Raw genomic sequence first — 23,868 nt, 5'->3', positions numbered from 1 at the left:
AAACATTACAATACATTCACAATAGACTTCATGACACATTAAGCGTGTGCCCTCAGGCCACTACTCTACTACCACATATCTACAACACAACATCCATGTGTACGTGTGTGTGTATAGTGCGTATGTTATTGTGTGTATACATGTGTCTGTGCCTGTGTTTGTGTCTCTTCACAGTCCCTGCTGTTCCATAAAATAAATTTTTATCTGTTTTTAACAAATTTAATTTTACTGCTTGCATTAGTTACTTGATGTGGAATAGAGTTCCATGTAGTCATGGCTCTATGTAGTACTGTGCGCCTCCCATYGTCTGTTCTGAACTTGGGGACTGTGAAGAGACCTCTGGTGGCATGTATTGTGGGGTATGCATGGACGTCCGAGCTGTTTGCAAGTAATTCAAACAGACAGGTCGGTGGATTCAACATGTCAATACCTCTCACAAATACAAGTAGTGATGAAGTCAATCTCTCCTCCACGTTGTACCAAGAGAGATTGACATGCATATTATTGATGTTAGCTCTCTGTCTACAGCCAAGGGCCAGCTGTGCTGCCCTGTTCTGAACCAATTGCAATTATCGTTATTCCCTCTTTGTGGCACCTGACCACACGACTGAACAGTAGTCCAGGTGCGACAAAACTAGGGCCTGTAGGACCTGCCTTGTTGATAGTGCTGTTAATTTTAAGAATGCAGAGCAGTGCTTTATTATGGACAGACTTCTCCCCATCTTAGCTACAATATGTCTTGACTATGATAGTTTACAATCCAGTGTTACTCCAAGCAGTTTAGTCACCTCAACTTGCTKAATTTCCACATTATTCATTACAAGATTTAGTTGAGGTTTAAAGTTTAGTGAATAATTTGTTCCAAACACAATGCTTTTAGTTTTGAAAATATTTAGGACTAATTTATTCATGCCACCCATTCTGAAACTAACTGCAGCTCTTTGTTAAGTGTTGCAGTCATTTCAGTTGCTGTAGTAGCTGACATGTATAGTGTTGAGTCATCCGTATACAGGCTCAAAGCCAGTGGCATGTCGTTAGTAAAGATTGAAAAAAAAGGGGCCTAGACAGCTGCCCTGGGGAATTCCTGATTTTACCTGGATCATGTTGGAGAAGCTTCCATTAAAGAACAGCCTCTGTGTTCTGTTGGACAGGTAACTCTTTATCCACAATATAGCAGGGGGTGTACAGCCATAACGCATACATTTGTTCCAGCAGCAAACTATAATCGATAATGTCAAAAGCCACACTGAAGTCTAACAAAACAGTCCCCACAATCTTTTTACATCAATTTCTCTCAGCCAATCATCAGTCATTTGTGTAAGTGATGTGCTTGTTGAATGTCCTTCCCTATAAGCGTGCTGGCTATTTGAGTCAATAAAGAGGGCTTTACTATTCTTGGGTAGCCCGAATGACTTTTGCTTCCCTCCAGGCCTGAGGGCACAAACTTTCTAGTAGGCTTAAATTGAATATATGGCAAATAGGAGTGGAAAAATTGTTCGCTATTATGAGTAATTTTCCATCCAAGTTGTCAGACCTCGGTGCCTTGTCATTGTTGATAGACAACAATAATTTTTTCACCTCTTTCACACTCATTTTACAGAATAAAACATTTCAATGCATATGTTTCATAATTTGGTCAGATATACTTAGATGTGTAGTGTCAGCGTTTGTTGCTGGCATGTCATGCCTAAGTTTGCTAATCTTGCCCAAAAATCTATAAAGTAGTTGGCAATATCAGTGGGTTTTGTGATGAATGGGCCGTCTAATTCAATGAATGAATGGAGCTGAGTTTGACTTTTTGCCCCAAATTTAATTTAAGGTGCTCCAAATCTTTTATCATGTATCTTTTGTTTCATAGTATAGCCTCTTCTTCTTTTTATTCCGTTTAGCCGCATGAGTTCTCAATTTGCAGTATGTTTGCCAATCGGTTGTGCTGCCAGACTTATTTGCCAGTGGACCTGCTGCTTGCATCATGTGTGTGATTGTCAGTGGAGCTGCTGCTTGCATCATGTGTGTGATTGTCAGTGGAGCTGCTGCTTGCATCATGAGTGTGATTGTCAGTGGAGCTGCTGCTTGCATCATGTGTGTGATTGTCAGTGGAGCTGCTGCTTGCATCATGTGTGTGATGTCAGTGGAGCTGCTGCTTGCATCATGAGTGTGATTGCCAGTGGAGCTGCTGCTTGCATCATGTGTGTGATTGTCAGTGGAGCTGCTGCTTGCATCATGTGTGTGATTTGTCCAAGGAGTGGGCTATAGGAGAGGACCCACTTATCTGCTCAAGGCTGCGTGAGGTGAGGGGCATTTGACAGGCTTTTCTAACAGCAGCCCCTCTTCTCTCCCCTGACAAGATTCCCCCCAAGCCTTCACTGACTGACCTCCACTCTCAGGTCCATTCAAGTCTGAGCGTGTGAAGTCCCTTTCAATGGAGACGTATCATGCAGGGATAACAAAGGATAAAGGTTGCATTTACATTAGTTAAAATATGTGTAGTAAGATCTATCTCTCTTCAACATCAGATTTGCAACTTTTCAGTTTACACTATCCTTACTTCAGCCTCAGATGTGGTGTGGCCAAAGCCACATTCCTGCTTCATGTGTGAGTGCGCCTATTAGCATACCGTAAATAGACAAACAAAATAATATTCAGGACCCGTTATATTCAGGACCCGGCAAGCCAGCCTATTCCCTATAATGTAAACTCCAACTTAAATAATTAACTTCAAATGTATAACTTCAAATTAAAGAAAATCATTTTGCACTCATGACTACTGGTTTCAATTACATTTTCAGCCAACTTACAAGCAAATACTTTAGGAATTTATTGCTACAAATCGTCTCGCAAGTTTGCTAGCCAACTAGCCTGCTAATGTTAGCCCCATCAGCCTACTTAAGTTACATTAGCACTGCATGAGTCAGCCAGTTGCTATCAACACCTAGCTTACACCTACATTAACCAGTTATCAAATAATGTTACCGGCATATGCAGTTATCTTAGCCAGCAAGCCAGCAAGCCAGTCAGCTAAAGTTAGCTATTTTAGACTGCTAGCTAGCCTAGCCAGCTAACTAGACTAGCTAGCCAACCACCACTGTCAATATAGCGAAGTAGTAAGCCAGAGAACAACACCAACTAGTCTAACACAGACAGGAACCCACAGAACACAAACAAATCCAGCAGATATAAAGTAGAGAGAGCGGAGACTTACTGATTGACGGCTGAGTTAGCTAAAAAAAAAAGCCCCGGAGAGAGGCGCTTCGGAGAGAAGCTCCAAACAGATGAAAATGATCACAACAGCACAGTCAGATATTATAGCGTGCTAGTACTAAGCCAAGAATGAAACACGCTGGTAGCCTATTCACGGAGCCCTGATGTGTGGAGAATCTGATTGGTTGTTTACAACACACCTCCTCATGATTGGTGGATTGTAGCGCACCACTGCCAACACTCAGTCTGCATGACTAGTGGCTAACATTAGCCAACTCGAGCTAGTTAACACATAGTAGATCCTCCATATGACTTTGAGAAATAGAGCATTGTGGGTAGTTCAGAAGATATCCGGAAATAAGTTAATAAATATGTAAAACCCCCTAAACATAACTATGTTTGTAGTTATAGGTGACCAGATCATGACCACAACGAAGTTACTAAGTCATTGACCACACTGTGTTGTTACTAGGGTGAGTAAAAACGCATGCTTCCTACCCTTTAATTTTCAATTTGGCTAACAGAGAAAAAATGCTGTCTACTGGTATTGAGGTAATTAAGTAATTATTGCAGGCACATGGTGTGGAAGAGCAAAAATGTTGTCTACTGGTATTAAGGTAATTCTTGCAGGGATATGTGGTGTGGGAGAGCCATTGTCTTTACACTATACCACTCAGAGGTGGGTATGTGGTGTCAATGTCCCCCACACTAGGGGCCTCTTTACGCTACACTACTTTGACGACTCATAGGAGTCCCAGGAAATATACTTTTATAGTGTAAATGGCGGATCAAGGTTCTACCTCCGGAGGTAGTGTGGGAGACATCTACACTACATAATCCCGTTTTAGTGGTATAGTGTAAAGACAATGGCTCTCCCACACCACGTCCCTGCAATAATTACCTTAAGGATCTTAATACCAATAGACAAGATTTTTGCTCTGTTAGCCAAATTGAAAATTAAAGGCTTTTAAAATATCTACACTTTTGCGAATTGTTGCATGTGCAATATGGTTTAGATGAGAAGCTCTTGTATAGTTTGAATTGCTATCCTTATTTTGTTTGTCTATATACTATGGTATTTACGGTAGGCTAATAGGCACACACACATGAAGCAGGAATGTGGCTTAAGGCCACACCACATCCAAGGCTAAAGTAAGGATAGTGTAAAAAGAAAAGTAGAAAATCTGATGTTGAAGCGGGATATAGATCTTACTACACATATTTTACTAATATAAATCCACCCTAAAACCCAGAGGTAGTTTGGGAAACATCTCTCGAAGAGAGATTTGAATCTAGATCTGCCTCATTACACTACACAAGTATCTTTCCTCAGACTAGTATGTGTTGTTTAATTAGTGTAGTGTAACAAGGGCCTTAGAGGGGGAGATTATGTGAATAGCTAACATAATAACAACTCTCATCAATACTTCTATTTGCATCTACCACTCACAATAGAGAAATGGGTCATACCATGACAAATGCAGTAAACACAATTCAATGCATTATGATGACACAATAACATCCACAAAATCATCAACATTGTCAAGATCAAAATATTCAGAACCAAGTTATAGTATAGTAACATTCAGTAGAGAGGAGAGATATGTTAATTGGAGAGTGGGGGGTTAATTTCAGGCTCTGGCAGCATTAGGTTTTGGTCGGCCCACTGTAGCGGAAGCTGCCCTTTAGAAACGCCACACTCTGAGCCATGTTTTCTTATCAGAACTAAAAGTCCAATATCCTCTCTCTTTGATAACACCCAGAGGTTTGATAAACACGGAGTTAGAGCTGATATGGAAGAGCACAGTACCACAGATTCAGGGGGAGGGCTACTGCTTTGATTGAGATGTAAAGACAACCTCGGGGAAATGACACGCCTTTACTTGTTTTGCCACACACATATTCCTCCTGCAACTGCATTATAATTTGTTAATTTTGTTCGCTCAATGCCTTGACGATGTAATATGAATTATTTTACTGTAATAGGAACTGTATGGTATCAACCCCATTACACCTGTCTGTGCTTTAGGTTAGGCTCATTTACGTCACACTTGGAGACATGTCAAGGCTGGGGCCGACCCACAACCAAAACATGAGAGATACAAGTGGAGAGAGGGAGAGGTGGGTGGAGAAAGTGAGGTAGAATTCTTTTTAGCTGTATAAAGACATAGAGAGAGAGAGAGAGAGAGAGAGAGAGAGAGAGAGAGAGAGAGAGAGAGAGAGAGAGAGACCATTTCAGGACAATGGAGCATGGACTGTAGGAAATGGCAGAGGCATTAGAGAAATGTGAGGGAACAAGGTTACATTTTTCTGGAAGTGTGTCAGTTGGTGGAGGGTGAGGAATGGTGGGACTGTTATTGGCAGGCAGTGGGTCTGGAGTGCTCCAGGGTCAAGGGGACACAAGATGAGAGGGGTGGAGAGGGGGGAGACGATAGAGAGGGGTGGAGAGGTGGGAGACGAGAGAGAGGGGGAGAGGACCACACCTGGAGAAGGCACGATTCAGGAGCGTGGCAGAAAGGACTGAGGCTAATAAAGCCAAGTGGACACTGACAGGCCTGTACCATCAAGGCCGGAAGATCCTGTAATCTCCATAATTACCTTCTGGTTGTTAAAGGGGCATTCTGCAGTTAAAACAATAAAAATCACACCCCACCACTGTTTTGTTAAAAAGCTGATGGATTGGGCTGGAGAAATGTAACCACTGTCAAATTCATAGACAGAGCTATGAATGCATGGACTGACCATTCATGATATTAAAATGATACTTTTTACCATGATTTGAGGCTATATCGTGTTTGATTACAATGATATTGTTTACAAACAATGGAGTTAAACAATCTTATATCTTGGGTTCTAATGGGGTATGACAGTTGAACTAATCTCATGAGGCATTTATATTCTTCAATAATCAATGGGTAAATATACAGTACAGTGCCTTCAGAAAGTATTCACAACCCTTGATTTATTCAAAAAAAAATGTGTTACAGCCTGAATTCAAAATTGATTACATTTAAAAAATCCTCACCTATCTACACACAATACCCCATAATGACAAAGTTAAAGCATATTTGGGGATTTTTTTGGGGCACATCTATGGAAAATGAAATCAGAAATATTTAATTTACATAAGTATTCACACCCCTGAGTCAATACATTTTCAAGCCAATTTAAGTCAAAACTGTGACTCAGGAACATTCAATGTCGTCTTGGTAAGCAACTCCAGTGTATTTTAGGCCTTGTGTTTTTAGTTATTGTCCAGCTGAAAGGTGAATTTGTCTCCCAGTGTCTGTTGGTAAGCAGACTGAACCAGGCTTTCCTCTAAGATTTTTGCCTGTGCTTAGCTCTATTCCGTTTATTTTTATTTWWAAAAAAACTTGCTAGTCGTTGCCGATGACAAGCATACCCATAACATGATGCAGCCATCACCATGCTTGAAAATATGAAGAGTGGTAGTCAGTGATGTGTTGTGTTGGATTTTCCCCAAACATAATCAAATCAAATCATTTGTCACGTATTTGTCACGTGCGCCGAATACAACAGGTGTAGACCTTACAGTGAAATGCTTACTTACAGGCTCTAACCAATAGTGTGAAAAAGGTGTGTGTGTGTTGGTAAGTAAAGAAATAAAACAACAGTAAAAAGACATTTGAAAATAAGAGTAGCAAGGCTATATACAGACACCGGTTAGTCAGGCTTATTGAGGTAGTATGTACATGTAGGTATGGTTAAAGTGACTATGCATATATGATGAACAGAGAGTAGCAGTAGCGTAAAAAGAGGGGTTGGTGGGTGGTGGGACACAATGCAGATAGCCCGGTTAGCCAATGTGCGGGAGCACTAGTTGGTCGGGCCAATTGAGGTAGTATGTACATGAATGTACATGTATGTACATGAACGCACCACCCTCTGAAGTGCCATGCGGTCGGAGGCCGAGCAATTGCCGTACCAGGCAGTGAGTGATGCCACCGGTCAGGATGCTCTCGATGTTGCAGCTGTAGAACCTTTTGAGGATCTCAGGACCCATGCCAAAACTTTTTAGTTTCCTGAGGGGGAATAGGCTTTGTCGTGCCCTCTTCACGACTGTCTTGGTGTGTTTGGACCATTCTAATTTGTTGTTGATGTGGACACCAAGGAATTTGAAGCTCTCAACCTGCTCCACTACAGCCCCATCGATGAGAACGCTTTGTATTCAGGACATACATTCTTTACAGACTTCCTTCTTTCAACTCTGTCATTTAGGTTAGTCACATTCTTGTCACAATGTTTTTGATCCATCCTCAGTTTTCTGATATCACAGCCATTAAACTCTGTAACTGTTTAAAGTCACCATTGACCTCATGTTGAAATCCCTGAGTGGTTTCTTTCCTCTTCGGCAGCTGAGTTAGGAGGGACACCTGTATCTTTGTAGTGACTGGGTGTATTGATACACCATCCAAAGTGTATTTAACGGCTTTCGTCTTCCTCCTCGTCTGAGGAGGAGAAATTAGAAGGATCGGAGGACCAATGTGCAGCGTGGTAATTGTTCATCTTGTTTAATCAAAGTGAACACTCAAAATACAAAAAACAACAAATGTGAAAAACCGAAACAGTTCTGTCTGGTGCAGACACACGAAGACTGAAGACAACCACCAACACAAAACAGGCTACCTAAATATGGTTCCCAAATCAGAGACAACACAAAACACCTGCCTCTGATTGAGAACCATATCAGGCCAAACACAGAAATAGGAAAACATAGAAATACAAACATAGACTGCCCACCCCAACTCACGCCCTGACCATACTAAATAAAGACAAAACAAAGGAAATAAAGGTCAGAACGTGACAGTGTAATTAATAATTTCACCATGCTCAAAGGGATATTCAATGTCCGCATTTTTTTTTTTGAAGGCACTGTTATTAATTTAAAAGTCCCAAAAATGGATGTACCAATGCCAGATTGCCCCTTTAAGATGTACCTATGTTTATAAGGAAATACTGATTGAAAATGAAGTCAGATCATGGTGGAAAAAAACTGGATTAAAATAATATGTATTTATTGTTAAAGATATGCTTGGCCTGTCACTCTCAAGAGGGAAAACATCTACTTAATTTTTCCTGAAAGAATTAACACAATTCTGTGATAAGAGCTAGGTAAATGAGCAATCTGTTTGGGTAAGGGGATTATAAATACAAATAGCAATTGTTTTAGATGATTTTGGAGAGGAATGTGAAACCAGTCATGGAAGTAAACTGAAAAGCATATCAACATGACAGGTATTTCTGCCCCTTTCCCACAGTGAAAAAGCCAATAGAATATCGTGACATTGTTTTAATTATATGGCCATTTAACTTGCGGTAATGAAACTTGGACACGCGAGCCAAATGGGTAGGCTCCTGCAGCCTGGAGTATGTGATGACGATGCACAGCATTGCGCAATGACAATCGCACAAAATGTYGCCTTCTTTTTGTAACAGATATCAGGGATGTGACAAATGGAAAATATTTCTTATGTTTAATCAGACATCTTTTGATTGTTTTTTCCATTAAAACGATAACACAAATTAATAAAATTCCATGTGAATTCACAATGCAGATGGAGGGTCTACATCACATTTCCCTTGGAGAGAGAAAATTGTGTCATTTATGTTGGTGGCCCTCTTGCTTTTAAAGAGAGTGGCGCATGTAGCTTGTTGTTGTTGTCTTCCAGTCCCAAGTTATCAAAGTCATAGAGCTAGTCATAGAGCTAGAGCCTCCGTGTAGCAAGTTATTAGGAGATACAGTGGGGCAAAAAAGTATTTAGTCAGCCACCAATTGTGCAAGTTCTCCCACTTAAAAAGATGAGAGAGGCCTGTAATTGTCATCATAGGTACACTTCAACTATGACAGACAAAATTAGAGAAAAAAAATCCTGAAAATCACATTGTAGGATTTTTAATGAATTTATTTGCAAATTATGGTGGAAAATAAGTACTGCAGTGCATCTCCTCCTCATGAACTGCACCGGATTTGCCAGTTCTTGCTGTGAGATGTTACCCCATTCTTCCACCAAGGCACCTGCAAGTTCCCGGACATTTCTGGGGGGAATGGCCCTCACCCTCCGATCCAACAGGTCCCAGACGATGATGCTGTGACACACCGCCCCAGACCATGACGGACCCTCCACCTCCAAATTGATCTTCTCCAGAGTACAGGCCTCGGTGTAACGCTCATTCCTTCGACGATAAACGCGAATCCGACCATCACCCCCGGTGAGACKAAACTGCGACTTGTCATTGAAGAGCACTTTTTGCCAGTCCTGTCTGGTCCAGCGATGGTGGGTTTGTGCCCATAGACGACGTTGTTGCCGGTGATGTCTGGTGAGGACCTGCCTTTACAACAGGCCTACAAGCCCTCAGTACAGCCTCTCTCAGCCTATTGCGGACAGTCTGAGCACTGATGGAGGGATTGTGCATTCCTGGTGTAACTCGGGCAGTTGTTGTTGCCATCCTGTACCTATACCGCAGGTGTGATGTTCGGATGTACCAATCCTGTGCAGGTGTTGTTACACGTGGTCTGCCACTGTGAGGATGATCAGCTGTCTGTCCTGTCACCCTGTAGCTCTGTCTTCAATCAATCAAATGTATTTATAAAGCCCTTCTTACATCAGTTGATGTCACAAAGTGCTGTACAGAAACCCAGCCTAAAACCCCAAACAGCAAGCAATGCAGGCGTAGAAGCATGGTGGCTAGGAAAAACTCCCTAGAAAGGCCGGAACCTAGGAAGAAACCTAGAGAGGAACCAGGCTATGAGGGGTGGCCAGTCCTCTTCTGGCTGTGCCGGGTAGAGATGATAATAGAAAATGGCCAAGATGTTCAAACGTTCATAGATGACCAGCAGGGTCAAATAATAATAATCACAGTGGTTGTAGAGGGTGCAACAAGTCAGCACCTCAAGAGTAAATGTCAGTTGGCTTTTCATAGCCGATCATTCAGAATCATTCGGACCATATCGGAAAGATAGGTAGGAGCAAGCCCATGTAATGCTTTGTAGGTTAGCAGTAAAACCTTGAAATCAGCCCTTGCCTTAACAAGAAGCCAGTGTAAAGAGGCTAGCACTGGAGTAATATGATCAAATTTATTGGCTCTAGTCAAGGTTCTAGCAGCCGTGTTTAGCACTAACTGACGTTTGTTTAGTGCTTTATCCGGGTAGCCGGAAAGTAGAGCATTGCAGTAGTCTAACCTAGAAGTGACAAAAGCATGGATACATTTTTCTGCATCATTTTTGGACAGAAATCTTCTGATTTTTGCAATGTTACGTAGATGGAAAAAAGCTGTTAGTCAAAAGAGAGATCAGGGTCCAGAGTAACGCCGAGGTCCTTCACAGTTTTATTTGAGATGACTCTACAACCATCAAGATTAATTGTCAGATTCAACAGATCTCTTTGTTTCTTGGGACCTAGAACTAGCATCTCTGTTTGTCCGAGTTTAAAAGTAGAACATTTGCCGCCATCCACTTCCTTATGTCTGAAACACAGGCTTCCAGGGAGTGCAATTTTGGGGCTTCACCATGTTTCATCGAAATGTACAACTGTGTGTCATCCGCATAGCAGTGAAAGTTAAAATTATGTTTCCAAATGACATCACCAAGACGTTAAATATATAGGTAATACTAATAGTGGACCTAAAACAGACCTTGAGGAACACCGGAATTTACAGTTCACAAACCATCCACAGAGACAAACTGATATCTTTCCGACAGATAAGATCTAAACCAGGCCAGAACTTGTCCGTGTAGACCAATTTGGGTTTCCAATCCCTACAAAAGAATGTGACGACCGATGGTATCAAAAGCAGCACTAAGGTCTAGGAGCACGAGGACAGATGCAGAGCCTCGGTCTGACGCCATTAAAAGGTAATTTAACACCTTCACAAGTGCAGTCTCAGTGCTATGATGGGTTCTAAAACCAGACTGAAGCGTTTCGTATACATTGTTTGTCTTCAGGAAGGCAGTGAGTTGCTGTGCAACAGCTTTTAATTTTTTTTGTTGTTGAGAGGAATGGAAGATTCAATATAGACTGATAGTTTTTTATATTTTCTGGGTCAAGGTTTGGCTTTTTCAAGAGAGGCTTTATTACTGCCACTTTTAGTGAGTTTGTTACACATCCGGTGGACAGAGAGCCATTTATTATGTTCAACATAGGAGGGCCAAGCACAGGAAGCAGCTCTTTCAGTAGTTTAGTTGGAATAGGGCTCCAGTATGCATTTTGAAGGTTTAGATGCCATGATTATTTTCATCAATGTGTCAAGAGATATAATATTAAAAGAATTGAATATCTCCCTTGATCCTAGGTCCTGGCAGAGTTGTGCAGACTCAGGACAATTGCGCTTTGGAGGAATACACAGATTTAAAGAGGAGTCTGTAATTTGCTTTCTAATGATCAAAGAAGTTCATGAATTTATCACTGCTGAAGTGAAAGTCATCCTCTCTTTGGGAATGCTGCTTTTTAGTTAGCTTTGTGACAGTATCAAAAATACATTTTGGATTGTTCTTATTTTCCTCAATTAAGTTGTAAAAATAGGATGATCGAGCAGCAGTGATACTGCACAGTACTGTCTTTCCAAGCTAGTCGGAAGACTTCCAGTTTGTTGTAACGCCATTTCCATTCCAATTTTCTGGAAGRTGGCTTCAGAGCTCGGGTATTTTCTGTATACCAGGGAGCTAGTTTCTTATGACAAATCTTTTTTGTTTTTAGTGGTGCGACTGACATGCAGTCAGCTTCCAGAGGTATTACGCAAGATTAAATTGAGTTCCTCAGTTAGGTGGTTAACTGATTTTTGTACTCTGACGTGCTTGGGTAGGTGGAGGGAGTCTGGAAGGACATCTAGGAATCTTTAGGTTGTCCAAGAATTTATAGCATGGCTTTTGATGATCCTTGGTTGGGGTTATTTGTTGCATGGTGGTCCGATAGTCCAGGATTATGAGGAAAAACATTAAGATCCACAACATTTATTCCACGGGACAAAACTAGGTCCAGAGTATGACTGTGGCAGTGAGTAGATCCGGATACATGTTAGACAAAACCCTCTGAGTCGATGAAGGGTCCGAAAGCCTTTTGGAGTGGGTCTGTGGATTTTTCCAAGTGAATATTAAAGTCACCAAAAATGTACTACAAGATCCGATAGGAATTCAGGGAACTCCATGAGGAACGCTGTATATGGCCCAGGAGGCCTGTAAACAGTAGCTATAAAAAGTTATTGAGTAGGCTGCATAGTTTTCATGACTAGAAGCTCAAAAGATAAAAACACAGCCGTTTTTTTTGTAAATTGAAATTTGCAATTGTAAATGTTGGCAACCGCCAAGCCTTTGCTGGATGCGCCGGCGATATGGTCACTAGTGTAACCAGGAGGTGAGGCCTCATTTAACACAGTAAATTCATCAGGCTTAAGCCATGTTTCAGTCAGGCCAATCACGTCAAGATTATGAACAATGATTCGTTCATTAACTATAACTGCCTTGGAAGTGAGGGATCTAACATTAAGTAGCCCTATTTTGAGATGTAAGACATCACAATCTCTTTCAATAATGACAGGAATGGAGGAGGTCTTTATTCCAGTGAGATTGCTAAGGCGAACACCGCCATGTTTAGTTTAGCCCAACCTAGATCGAGGCACAGACACGGTCTCAATGGGGATAGCTGAGCTGACTTCACTGACTGTGCTAGTGGCAGACTCCACTAAGCTGTCAGGCCGGCTAACAGCCTGCTGCCTGGCCTGCACCCTATCTCATTGTGGAGCTAGGGGAGTTAGAGCCCTGTCTATGTTTGTAGATAAGATGAGAGCACCCCTCCAGCTAGGATGGAGTCCGTCACTCCTCAGCAGGCCAGGCTTGGTCCTGTTTGTGGGTGAGTCCCAGAAAGAGGGCCAGTTATCTACAAATTCTATCTTTTGGGAGGGACAGAAAAACAGTTTTTAACTAGCGATTGAGTTGTGAGACTCTGCTGTAGAGCTCATCTCCCCTAACTGGGAGGGGGCCAGAGACAAGTACTCGATGCCAACACATCTTTCTAGCTGATTTACACGATGAAGCTATGTTGCGCTTGTGACCTCTGACTGTTTTCATCCTAACATCGTTGGTGCCGACGTGGATAACAATATCCCTATACTCTCTACACTTAGCCAGCACCATCTTCAGATTAGCCTTAACGTCGGTAGCCCTGCCCCTGGTAAACAGTGTATGATCGCTGGATGATTCGTTGTAAGTTTAATACTGCGGGTAATGGAGTCGCCAATGACTAGGGTTTTCAAATTTGTCAGAGCTAATACTTGACATTGTCCATAAGCTTCATACAAAAAAAATCATACAATGATGGAAGACCTGTCTGTTGTCCTTGTTAATGCAGACAGAGAAGAGCTCCAACTTCTTAATCATATCCTCAATTTTGTCCCGCACATTGAATATTGATACAGGAGAGTCCCTGTATCCTAGATTCAGATCATTCAGGCGAGAAAAAATATCACTAAGATAGGCCAGTCGTGTGAGAAACTCATCATCATGCAAGCGGTCAGACAAGTGAAAATGATGGTCAGGAAAGAAAACTTTAAACTCGTCTCTCAATGAAATTTTTTTTGTCAATAATTTGTCCTTGATAACCAACGCACGTATGTTGTAAAAGTGTTACATGGTCACTGCGCCATATCATTGCATAGTGCAGTAAATACACGAGAGTTCAGGGGCCTTGCTTTAACAAAGTTAACCATTTTCACTGTAGTGTCCAAAACATCTTTCAAGCTGTCAGGCATTCCCTTGGCAGCAAGAGCCTCTCGGGTGGATGCTGCAGTGTACCCAAGTGGTGTCTGGAGCAACTGCTTGCACGCGCATTACCACTCCACTATGTCTCCCTGTCATGGCTTTTGCGCCATCAGTACAGATACAAAACATGGCAGCAACTACGTTTGGCTGTAGCCATACAGACCATTAGTGGAATTCCTGCGAGAGAGTAACGGTTAATGTGATTGGATGTTCATAATTTTATTTTATTTTTTTTAATTTTTTTTTATCCCATTTTCTCCCCCCTTTTTGTGGTATCCAATCGCTAGTAATTACTATCTTGTCTCATCGCTACAACTCCCGTACGGGCTCGGGAGAGACGAAGGTCGAAAGCCATGCGTCCTCTGAAGCACAACCAACCAAGCCGCACTGCTTCTTAACACACCGCGCCTCCAACACCGTGAAACACCGTGTACCTGGCCCCTTGGTTAGCGCGCCACTGCGCCCGGCCCGCCACAGGAGTCGCTGGAGCGCGATGAGACAAGGATATCCCTACCGGCCAAACCCTCCCTAACCCGGACGACGCTAGCCAATTGTGCGTCGCCCCACGGACCTCCCGGTCGCGGCCGGCTGCGGCAGAGCCTGGGCGGCGAACCCAGAGACTCTGGTGGCGCAGTTAGCACTGCGATGCAGTGCCCTAGACCACTGCGCCACCCGGGAGGCCTGGATGTTCATTATTTGACTAGGCTACCTGTATTTCAGGTTGTGTTGTTATTTCGCTGAACACTAGATGGTTTAATATAATTTTTGGCAGTAAAACGAGGCTACTCAGGCGAGAGAAAAAAAACACACAAATGTATAGCCTCGTTGGAAAATATAAATGGACTGTTTGAAAATGTGAAGAAAAAATGTTTCCCAAAATTGATGGAATGTGAATCACATTTTATTTGGAATACCTCCGACATCATTGCGCGTTCCCCTGCGGGTACGTGTACCCCAGTTTGGGAATAGCTGATCTAAGGAATTATCTAAGTGAGTTTCAGAGKTGGCCAGTATTTGAATGTTATCCGATGTTAGCAAGTAACTGATTTCATAAACCTTATTTCTAAGGCTACATACAGTATAATAATACAGGGTATTCTTATCACTTTCCTGGGTAGCTTATCGGAGATAGACATAAAACACTGTTTGGCTAATAGAGTCAGTCAATCAGGCACTGAGTGTCAGTTGGTGTATGCGTGTGTTAGATATTATATGTTAAATATTAGTAACACACATATTTTACTGCCAATTTATTGTTAGTTCCCTTCAGTATAGCCTACAGTTCATATCATTCCATTTCTTTACATTGTTTTGTTTACCTTAATTTGCTTCCTCTGTAGACACTGTCACGTTTGTGTGGTTGTTGCTGAGGGAGCCACGCCACAAACCTCGTTAAGCACATGCATAGGGTGTATGAATAACAAATACTGAGAAGTGCTTAAATCAAAAGGTGTAAGAAAGGCACACGTTTCCTAAGTCTGAATCAGCCCCCTAATGAATAGGCTACCTACCAGGCTGTTGTAACCTTGAATGTGAATGTGTTTCTGGCAGATGCCAACATTTTAATATCTGCTTGTCCAGTTAATGGACTTTTTCGACATTACAGTTGATAGTGCAGGCGGCTGCCAACTGACTGATCAACAAATCACRTTGCATCATAAATAACTACTTATTCATATTTGTAGGTCAGTCAGTCATAATTTACCCATCATATATTACGTTTTTTTGCTCTCAAACATGGCCATTCACTTCAACCTGATCCCCTTCACTAGAGCATGATCATAAATGGCAACAGCATTTTAATAAATTCTCATATCAAACACAGAGCGATATACAGTGCCTTGCAAAAGTATTCATCCCCCTTGGGGTTTTTCCTATTTTGTTGCATTACAACCTGTAATTTAAATKGATTTTTATTTGGATTCCATGTAATGGACATACACAAAATAGTCCAAATTGGTAAAGTGAAATGAAAAAAATAACTTGTTAAAYAWAAAAAGTGGTGCGTGGATATGTATTCACCCCCTTTGCTATGAAGCCCCTAAATAAGATCCGGTGCAACCAATTACCTTCAGAAGTCACATAATTAGTTAAATAAAGTCCACCTGTGTGCAACCTAAGTGTCACATGATCTGTCACATCATCTCAGTATATATACACCTGTTCTGAAAGGCCCCAGAGTCTGCAACACCACTAAGCAAGGGGCACCACCAAGCAAGCGGCACCATGAAGAACAAGGAGCTCTCCAAACAGGTCAGGGACAAAGTTGTGGAGAAGTACAGATCAAGGTTGGGTTATAAAAAAATATCCGAAACTTTGAACATCCCACAGGGCACCATTAAATCCAAGATAAAAAAATGGAAAGAATATGGCACCACAACAAAGAGAGGGCCGCCCACCAAAACTCACAGACCAGGCAAAGAGGGCATTAATCAGAGAGGCAACAAAGAGACCAAAGATAACCCTGAAGGAGCTGCAAAGCTCCACAGCGGAGATTGGAGTATCTGTCCATAGGACCACTTTAAGCCTTACAGTCCACAGAGCTGGGCTTTACGGAAGAGTGGGCAGAAAAAAGCCATTGCTTTAAGGAAAAATATAACAAACACATTTGGTGTTCACCAAAAGGCATTTGGAAGACTCCCCAAACATATGGAATAAGGTACTCTGGTCAGATGAGACTAAAATTGAGCTTTTTGGCCATCAAGGAAAACGCTATGTCTGGCACAAACCCAACACCTCTCATRACTCCGAGAACACCATCCCCACAGTGAAGTATGGTGGTGGCAGCATCTTGCTGTAGGGATGTTTTTCATCGGCAGGTACAGGGAAACTAGTCAGAATTGAAGGAATGATGGATGGCGCTAAATACAGAGAAATTCTTGAGGGAAACCTGTTTCAGTCTTCCAGAGATTTGAGACTAGGGCGGAGGTTCACCTACCAGCAGGACAATGACCATAACCATACTGCTAAAGCAACACTCGAGTGGTTTAAGGGGAAACATTGAAATATCTTGGAATGGCCTAGTCAAAGCCCAGACCTCAATCCAATTGAGAATCTGTGGTATGACTTAAAGATTGCTGTACACCAGCGGAACCCATGCAACTTTAAGTAGCTGGAAAAGTTTAGCCTTGATGAATGGGCAAAAATCCCAGTGGCTAGATGTGCCAAGCTTATAGAGACATACCCCGAGAGACTTGCAGCTGTAATTGCTGCAAAAGTTGTCTTTACAAAGTATTGACTTTGGGGAGGGGGGGGGGGGATTAGTTATGCACGCTCAAGTTTTCAGTTTTTTTGTCTTATTTCTTGTTTGTTTCACAATAAAAAATATTTTGCATCTTCAAAGTGGTAGGCATGTTGTGTAAATCAAATGATACAAACCTCCCCAAAAATCTATTTTCATTGCAGGTTGTAAGGCAACAAAATAGGAAAAATGCCAAGGGGGGTGAACACTTTCGCAAGGCACTGTAACCATGATTCTCAGGGCCAGGAAATGAAATTGAGGGAAAACAAATTAGAATTTGTTTAAAGTTGTGTCTATGTATCTATAATACTTTGGAGGCAGAAGAGAATGAGGACTTTTAGATCAGTCTCCAAATTGTAAGAGGAGAGATTTGGTCAAGGACAGCTCCAGGAGGTTTGTCAGGAAGTAACAGTAATATTWTTACTGTACATATTATAATAAAATAATAATTAGGTGGGTGCTTATGCTTGTCCTAATACAACTGCATTCATTGTAAATAAATGTTTTGCATATCCCACTCTCCCTGAAACACCCTTGGAATGAGTAGTTATTTATGATGCAAGGTGATTAGTTATAGCCAGGGTCTACCATTATCAACGGTGACACTGGAAAATGTACGGTTAAGTGTTTTGCTCAAGAGCACATGGGCAGATTTCCCCCCTTGTCGGCTCAGGGATTCGAAGTAGCAATGTTTTGGTTACTGACCAACGCTCTAACCACTCGGCTACCTGCCGCCCTAAAGTGGCTGTATTGTCCAGAGAGTGGAGTCCATATTGACAGGCCCACCACAGACCTCCATACACTGTTCTGGGCAACTGAGTAGCTCCTGTCTCTCTAATACTGAATGTTTTGCCAAACAACTGTTATTTTAAACATCAAAAGATTTGCGGCATGTTCAAGTGTGAAGGACGAAGAATTTCTGGACTAAAGTGACAGAAGAATAACATTTTGAATAGAGATGCAACAATGTACTATATATATAGGCCCTATTGATGCATACCAAGTTTCTACTGCGTGAAATTACTCTGACTGCTATAATGGATTATCATACAACAACGAAAAATTGGGATATATTTAATTGTGTGCAAGGTTGCAATTGAGGATAACCTTGTTAGAGTCTAACAACATTTTTCTATTGTTGTTGAACACAAAGCTGACTTCTCAAAGGCGCACTAACGGGAAAACATCTGTTAAATTTCAGTTATAAGTCAAGGCCAAGGAATGGTGGTAATGCATCGTGGTGCTCCTCCATCTATGCTGTAGGCCTACATCTCCCAGCTTTGAGCTGGGATGAGGCTAAGCATTTTACAAATACTGATAGCGCTGCATTGTTTTATTGGTTTCTCACAATCAGCCTATTTTTACTACCTTCTCCTACCTTATTATTACTACTTACTTACTACCTTATTATAATAATAAGTAACTAATACAATCCCGTATGCTCACCTTAGGCCTGCTGTACGTGCTTCAACCATTACTGAAAGATTGTATGGTTTTGTAGTCCTTGGTAGTCTTTATGCATCAAAATACAAAGTATAGAGTAGACCAGCAGATGGCATCATTCAGAAACACATATTCATCTAATCCATCACATTTCAACAAACCCCATGGTCAATTCTTCATACTGATATATAATTATTTTACTTCCAAATTAATTATAGCTCTTAGAAAAGTGTGTATGGTTTGACCTTGTGACAAGACACTTGGGGAAACCCCTTGCACGCTTGCTTTCTTAAGATGCTATTGTAGTTAAACCATCTATTTTCCTTCTTTAAGTGTTTTGTTAAGTTTGTGCAGTACCCTTACCCCAAGGCCAGATGGAATACACTGACATATGTATTAAGCCTGAGGTTCTCCTATACTGTTAAAGCTTGCTTTGTAATTTGTTTTAGTCAAGTACAAAATGCAGTCGCTCCATATATGTTCTTCTTCGAATGCGGTCTCCACTTTCTTCTGAGAAAGCAGTCTCCTTACACTTTCTTCTGAGAAAGCAGTCTCCTTACACTTTCTTCTGAGAAAGCAGACTCCTTACACTTTCTTCTTGAGAAAGCAGTCTTCTTTAAAACTTTCTATTCTGAAGAAAGCAGTCTCCTTACACTTTCTTCTGAGAAAGCAGTCTTCTTTACACTTTCTTCGAGAAAGCAGTCTCCTTACACTTTCTTCTGAGAAGCAGTCTCCTTACATTCTTCTTCGAGAAAGGCAGTCTTCTTAAACTTTCTTCTGAGAAAGCAGTCTCTTACACTTTCTTCTGAGAAAGCGTCTCCTTACACTTTCTTCTGAGAAAGTGTCTCCTTACACTTTCTTCTGAGAAAGTAGTCTCCTTACACTTTCTTCTGAGAAAGAGTCTCCTTACACTTTCTTGTGAGAAAGCAGTCTCCTTACACTTTCTTCTGAGAAAGCGATCTCCTTACACTTTCTCTCTGGAAGCAGTCGCTTTCTTACACTTTTCTGAGAAGACAGTGGGTTCTTGGTAGAGCTTTCTTTCGTGAGAAAAGAGTCCGCTTAAACGTTTTTCTGTAATGTTCCAATAGTTCCTCATCGAGGCAAAATTGATCCATCCATAACTTGTAAAGGTTGCTACACCATGGGTTGAGATGGTTACACGTGGACTGATGTTCTACATGTTACAGTGCCTCCAGAAAGTAGTCATACCCATTGACTTATCCACAATGTGTTGTGTTACAAGCTGAATTCAAAATGGATTCAATATTTTTTTCTTCTTCACCRATCTACACACAATACCCCATAATGACAAAGTGAAAACATCTTATTTACATATATCTTATTTACATGAGTATTCACATGCCTGAGCCAATACTTTGTAGAAACACCTTTGGCAGTGATTGCAGCTGTGAGTCTTTCTGGTTAAGTCTCTAAGAGCTTTCCACACCTGGATTGTGCAACATTTGCCAATTTTTCTTTAAAAACATCTTCAAGCTCTGTCAAATTGGTTGTTGATCATTTCTAGACAACCATTTTCAGGTCTTACCATAGATTTTCAAGTAGATTTAAGTAAAAACTGTAACTCGGCCACTCAGGAACATTCACTGTCTTATTGGTAAGCAACTCCAGTGTAGATTTGGCCTTGTGTTTTAGCTTATTGTCCTGCTGAAAGGTGAATTCGTCCCCCAGTATCTGGTGGAAAGCAGACTGAACCAGGTTTTCTTCTAGGAATTTGCTTGTGCTTAGCTCCATTCCGTTTCTTTTTTATCTGAAAAACTCCCCAGTCCTTAACGATTACAAGCATACGCATATGATGCAGCCKCCACTATYCTTGAAAATATGCAGAGTGGTACTCAGTGATATGTTTTGGGCAAACACAATACAACACAACACATTGTATTAAGGACAAAAAGTGTATTGCTTTGCCACATTTTATTTGCAGTAATACTTTAGTGCCTTGTTGCAAACAGGATGCAAGTTTTGGAATAGTTTTATTCTGTACAAGCTTCCTTCTTTTCACTCTGTCAATTAGCTTAGTATTGTGAAGTAACTACAATGTTGTTGACTCATCCTCCGTTTTCTCCAATCACAGCCATTACACACTGTAACTGTTTAAAGTCACCATTGGCCTCATGGTGAAGTCCCTGAGCGGTTACCTTCCTCTCTGGCAACTGAGTTAGGAAGGACCCCTGTATCTTTGTAGTGACTGGGTGTATTGATACACCATCCAAAGTGTAACTAATAACTTCACCATGCTAAAAGGGATATGTAATGTCTGCTTTTTACATTTTTACCCATCTACCAACTTCTTTGCGAGGCATTGGAAAACCTCCTTGGTCTTTGTGGTTGAATCTGTGTTTAAAATTCACTGCTCGACTGAGGTACTTTACAGATAATTGTATGTGTGGGGTACAGAAATGAACTAGTCATTCAAAAATCCTGTTAAACACTATTATTGCACACAGAGTGAGTCCATGCAACTTATTATGTGACTTGTTAAGCACATTTTTACTCCTGAACTTATTAAGGCTTGCCATAACAAAGGGGTTGAATACTTATTGACTCAAGACATTTCATCTTTTCATTTTTTATTAATTTGTAAACATTTAGGAAAACATTATTCCACTTTGATATTATCGGGTATTGTGTGTAGTCCAGTGACAAAAAAATCGAAATCTAATCAATTTTAAATTCAGGCTATAACACAACAAAATGTGGAAAAAGGGTGTGAATAGTTTCTGAAAGCACTGTACATCCAGTCAGTCTGTCCTGTTTGTATTCCATCCATGTCTGAACCATCAGACAGCACATATTTTCTGTAGCATAATAATATCAAAAATGTATTCAATTAAATGTTCAAAAAATATAATACTTAAACTTTTTTGTGACATATTTACTCTTCATTTTTTATTTTTTATTACATGTAAAACAGATTAACATGAATGCACTTTCACCTATAAAGCAATTGTTTTCCTATCATTTTTTATTGCAGAGATTCTGCTGTTTTGGCAGAAAATAGCTGCAGAGGGCACAATGAGCAAAATATAAACGATGAAGTCAAAACAATATCCCAGTCCCAATCCTGCTCTTTACTTATTATACTAATATATCTCTGAGACAGAGACAGAGGACGTCTGATGCTAGGGCACCATTGACCTGTAGCCACAGCACACTTGCAAAACAAAAGAGTGCTGGAGAAAAACATTAGATAGACCATATTTCTGTGATTCATTGACAAGAGGCCTGGCCTGGTGTCTGCAACTGCGGGCCCTCCTCCTCCTCATCACCCCGTCCTGACAGTGGGCTCAATGTTTGTTTTCTGCCTCTTGGATATAATAAATGGATGTGTAGAGAACCTATTCAAGGACCTTTTTGTGCCTAATCAGAGACCTTGAAGGGTCACTGTTCCATACTAAGATCCTTCACTGCAGTGGGGACAGTGCACTTTAGGATACATACAACATAGAGTGATGGATAGATGTCTCCTTAGCCTTAGGCCCAAAGAGCTAATTTCCCTATTATAGTTGCTGAGTTTCTGTTAAAATGCTGCTGATATAATAATGACCAATTTGAGTTATTTTCATTACGTCTTAGCAACCGTGAACCGTATGTGAATAATGTAACAGAAATGTTATAGTGGCAACTCCTGCATTGATCCTGTCCTCGAACTGTATGACCATAAACATAACAATGGGTGGCAGGGACGGACTGGGACAAGAATATGGCCCTGGCATTTCATCCACACCAGCCCACATCACTGCGCGCGCCACCAACTCACTCGCCACACACCCCATCCTCACACATACACCCTGACCCTACACAACCTACTTAGACACATGCAACAGTGCTGACACATAACATTTACATCTTTATGTGCACTAACTAATATCATAGGCTAATTGGAGTTCAACACCTGAGGAAGTGGAAACTCAAAACACATTAACTAGATCGCTAACTCTAAATAATACCCACTGCTGGTTAGGGCCGTTACGATACCAGTATCCTGATATTCGTTAGTATCATTGCAAGGAAACAAAACACAAAGAGAATTGAGCTTCTTTAGGAAAACAGCCCTAATGTTGGAAACACATCCACAGTCACATGTATTTATTTCCCAAGCTATAGCACACTATTTTTCATACAGCAGGCTTTTAAAGGACCAAAACGTTTGATATGCTTTGGGTATTCATTTTTGACATGGAATAAATATTGCAATACTGGTATCGTCCCGGCCCTACTGCTGGTAGTAGCTATATATTCATCCAACAGTAAATGTATGTAATGTCCTAAAAAAAACTTTGCAGTTGTAGGGTACTACCCAAGTAGACCTATTAGGCCTACAGTGCCTTTGGAAAGTATTCAGACACCTTGACATTTTGTTACGTTACAGCCTTATTCTAAAATTGATTATGTCGTTTTTTTCACTCATCAATCTACACACAATACCCCATAATGACAAAGCTAAAACAGGTTAGAAAATTGTTGCAATAAAAAAAAAAAAAAAAATGTAAATATCACATTTACGTAAGTATTCAGACCATTTAACTCAGTACTTTGCTGAAGCACCTTTGGCAGCGATTACAGCATCGCTTCTTCTTGTGTATGACGCTARAAGCCTGGCACATCTATATTTGGGAAGTTTCTCCCATTCTTCTCTGCAGATCCTCTCAAGCTTGTCAGTTTGGAAAAGGGGTGTTGCTGCACAGCTATTTTCAGGTCTCTCCAAAGATGTTCGATCGGGTTCAAGTCCGGGCTCTGGCTGGGCCACTCAAGGACATTCAGAGACTTGTTCCGAAGCCACTCCTGCATTGTCTTGGCTGTGTGCTTAGGGTCATTGTTCTGTTGGAAGGTGAACCTTTGCCCCAGTCTGAGGTCCTGAGTGCTCTAGAGCAGGTTTTTATCAAGGATCTCAATGTACTTTACTCCGTTTATCTTTGCCTCGATCCTAACTAGTCTCCCAGTCCCTGCCACGGAAAAACATCCCCACAGCATGATGCTGCCATCACCATGCTTCACCGTAGGGATGGTGCCAGGTTACCTCCAGACGTGATACTTGGCATTCAGGCCAAAGAGTTCAATCTTGGTTTCATCAGACCAGAAAATCTTGTTTCTCATGGTCTGAGATGCTTTAGGTGCCTTTAGGCAAACTCCAAGCGGGCTGGCATGTGCCTTTTACTAAGGAGTGGCTTCCGTCTGGCCACTGTACCATAAA

The sequence above is a fragment of the Salvelinus sp. IW2-2015 genome, linkage group LG15 (assembly GCF_002910315.2).
Source record: "Salvelinus sp. IW2-2015 linkage group LG15, ASM291031v2, whole genome shotgun sequence".
Taxonomy (NCBI): Eukaryota; Metazoa; Chordata; class Actinopteri; order Salmoniformes; family Salmonidae; genus Salvelinus; species Salvelinus sp. IW2-2015.
Note: the sequence above shows the minus strand (reverse complement) of the source record.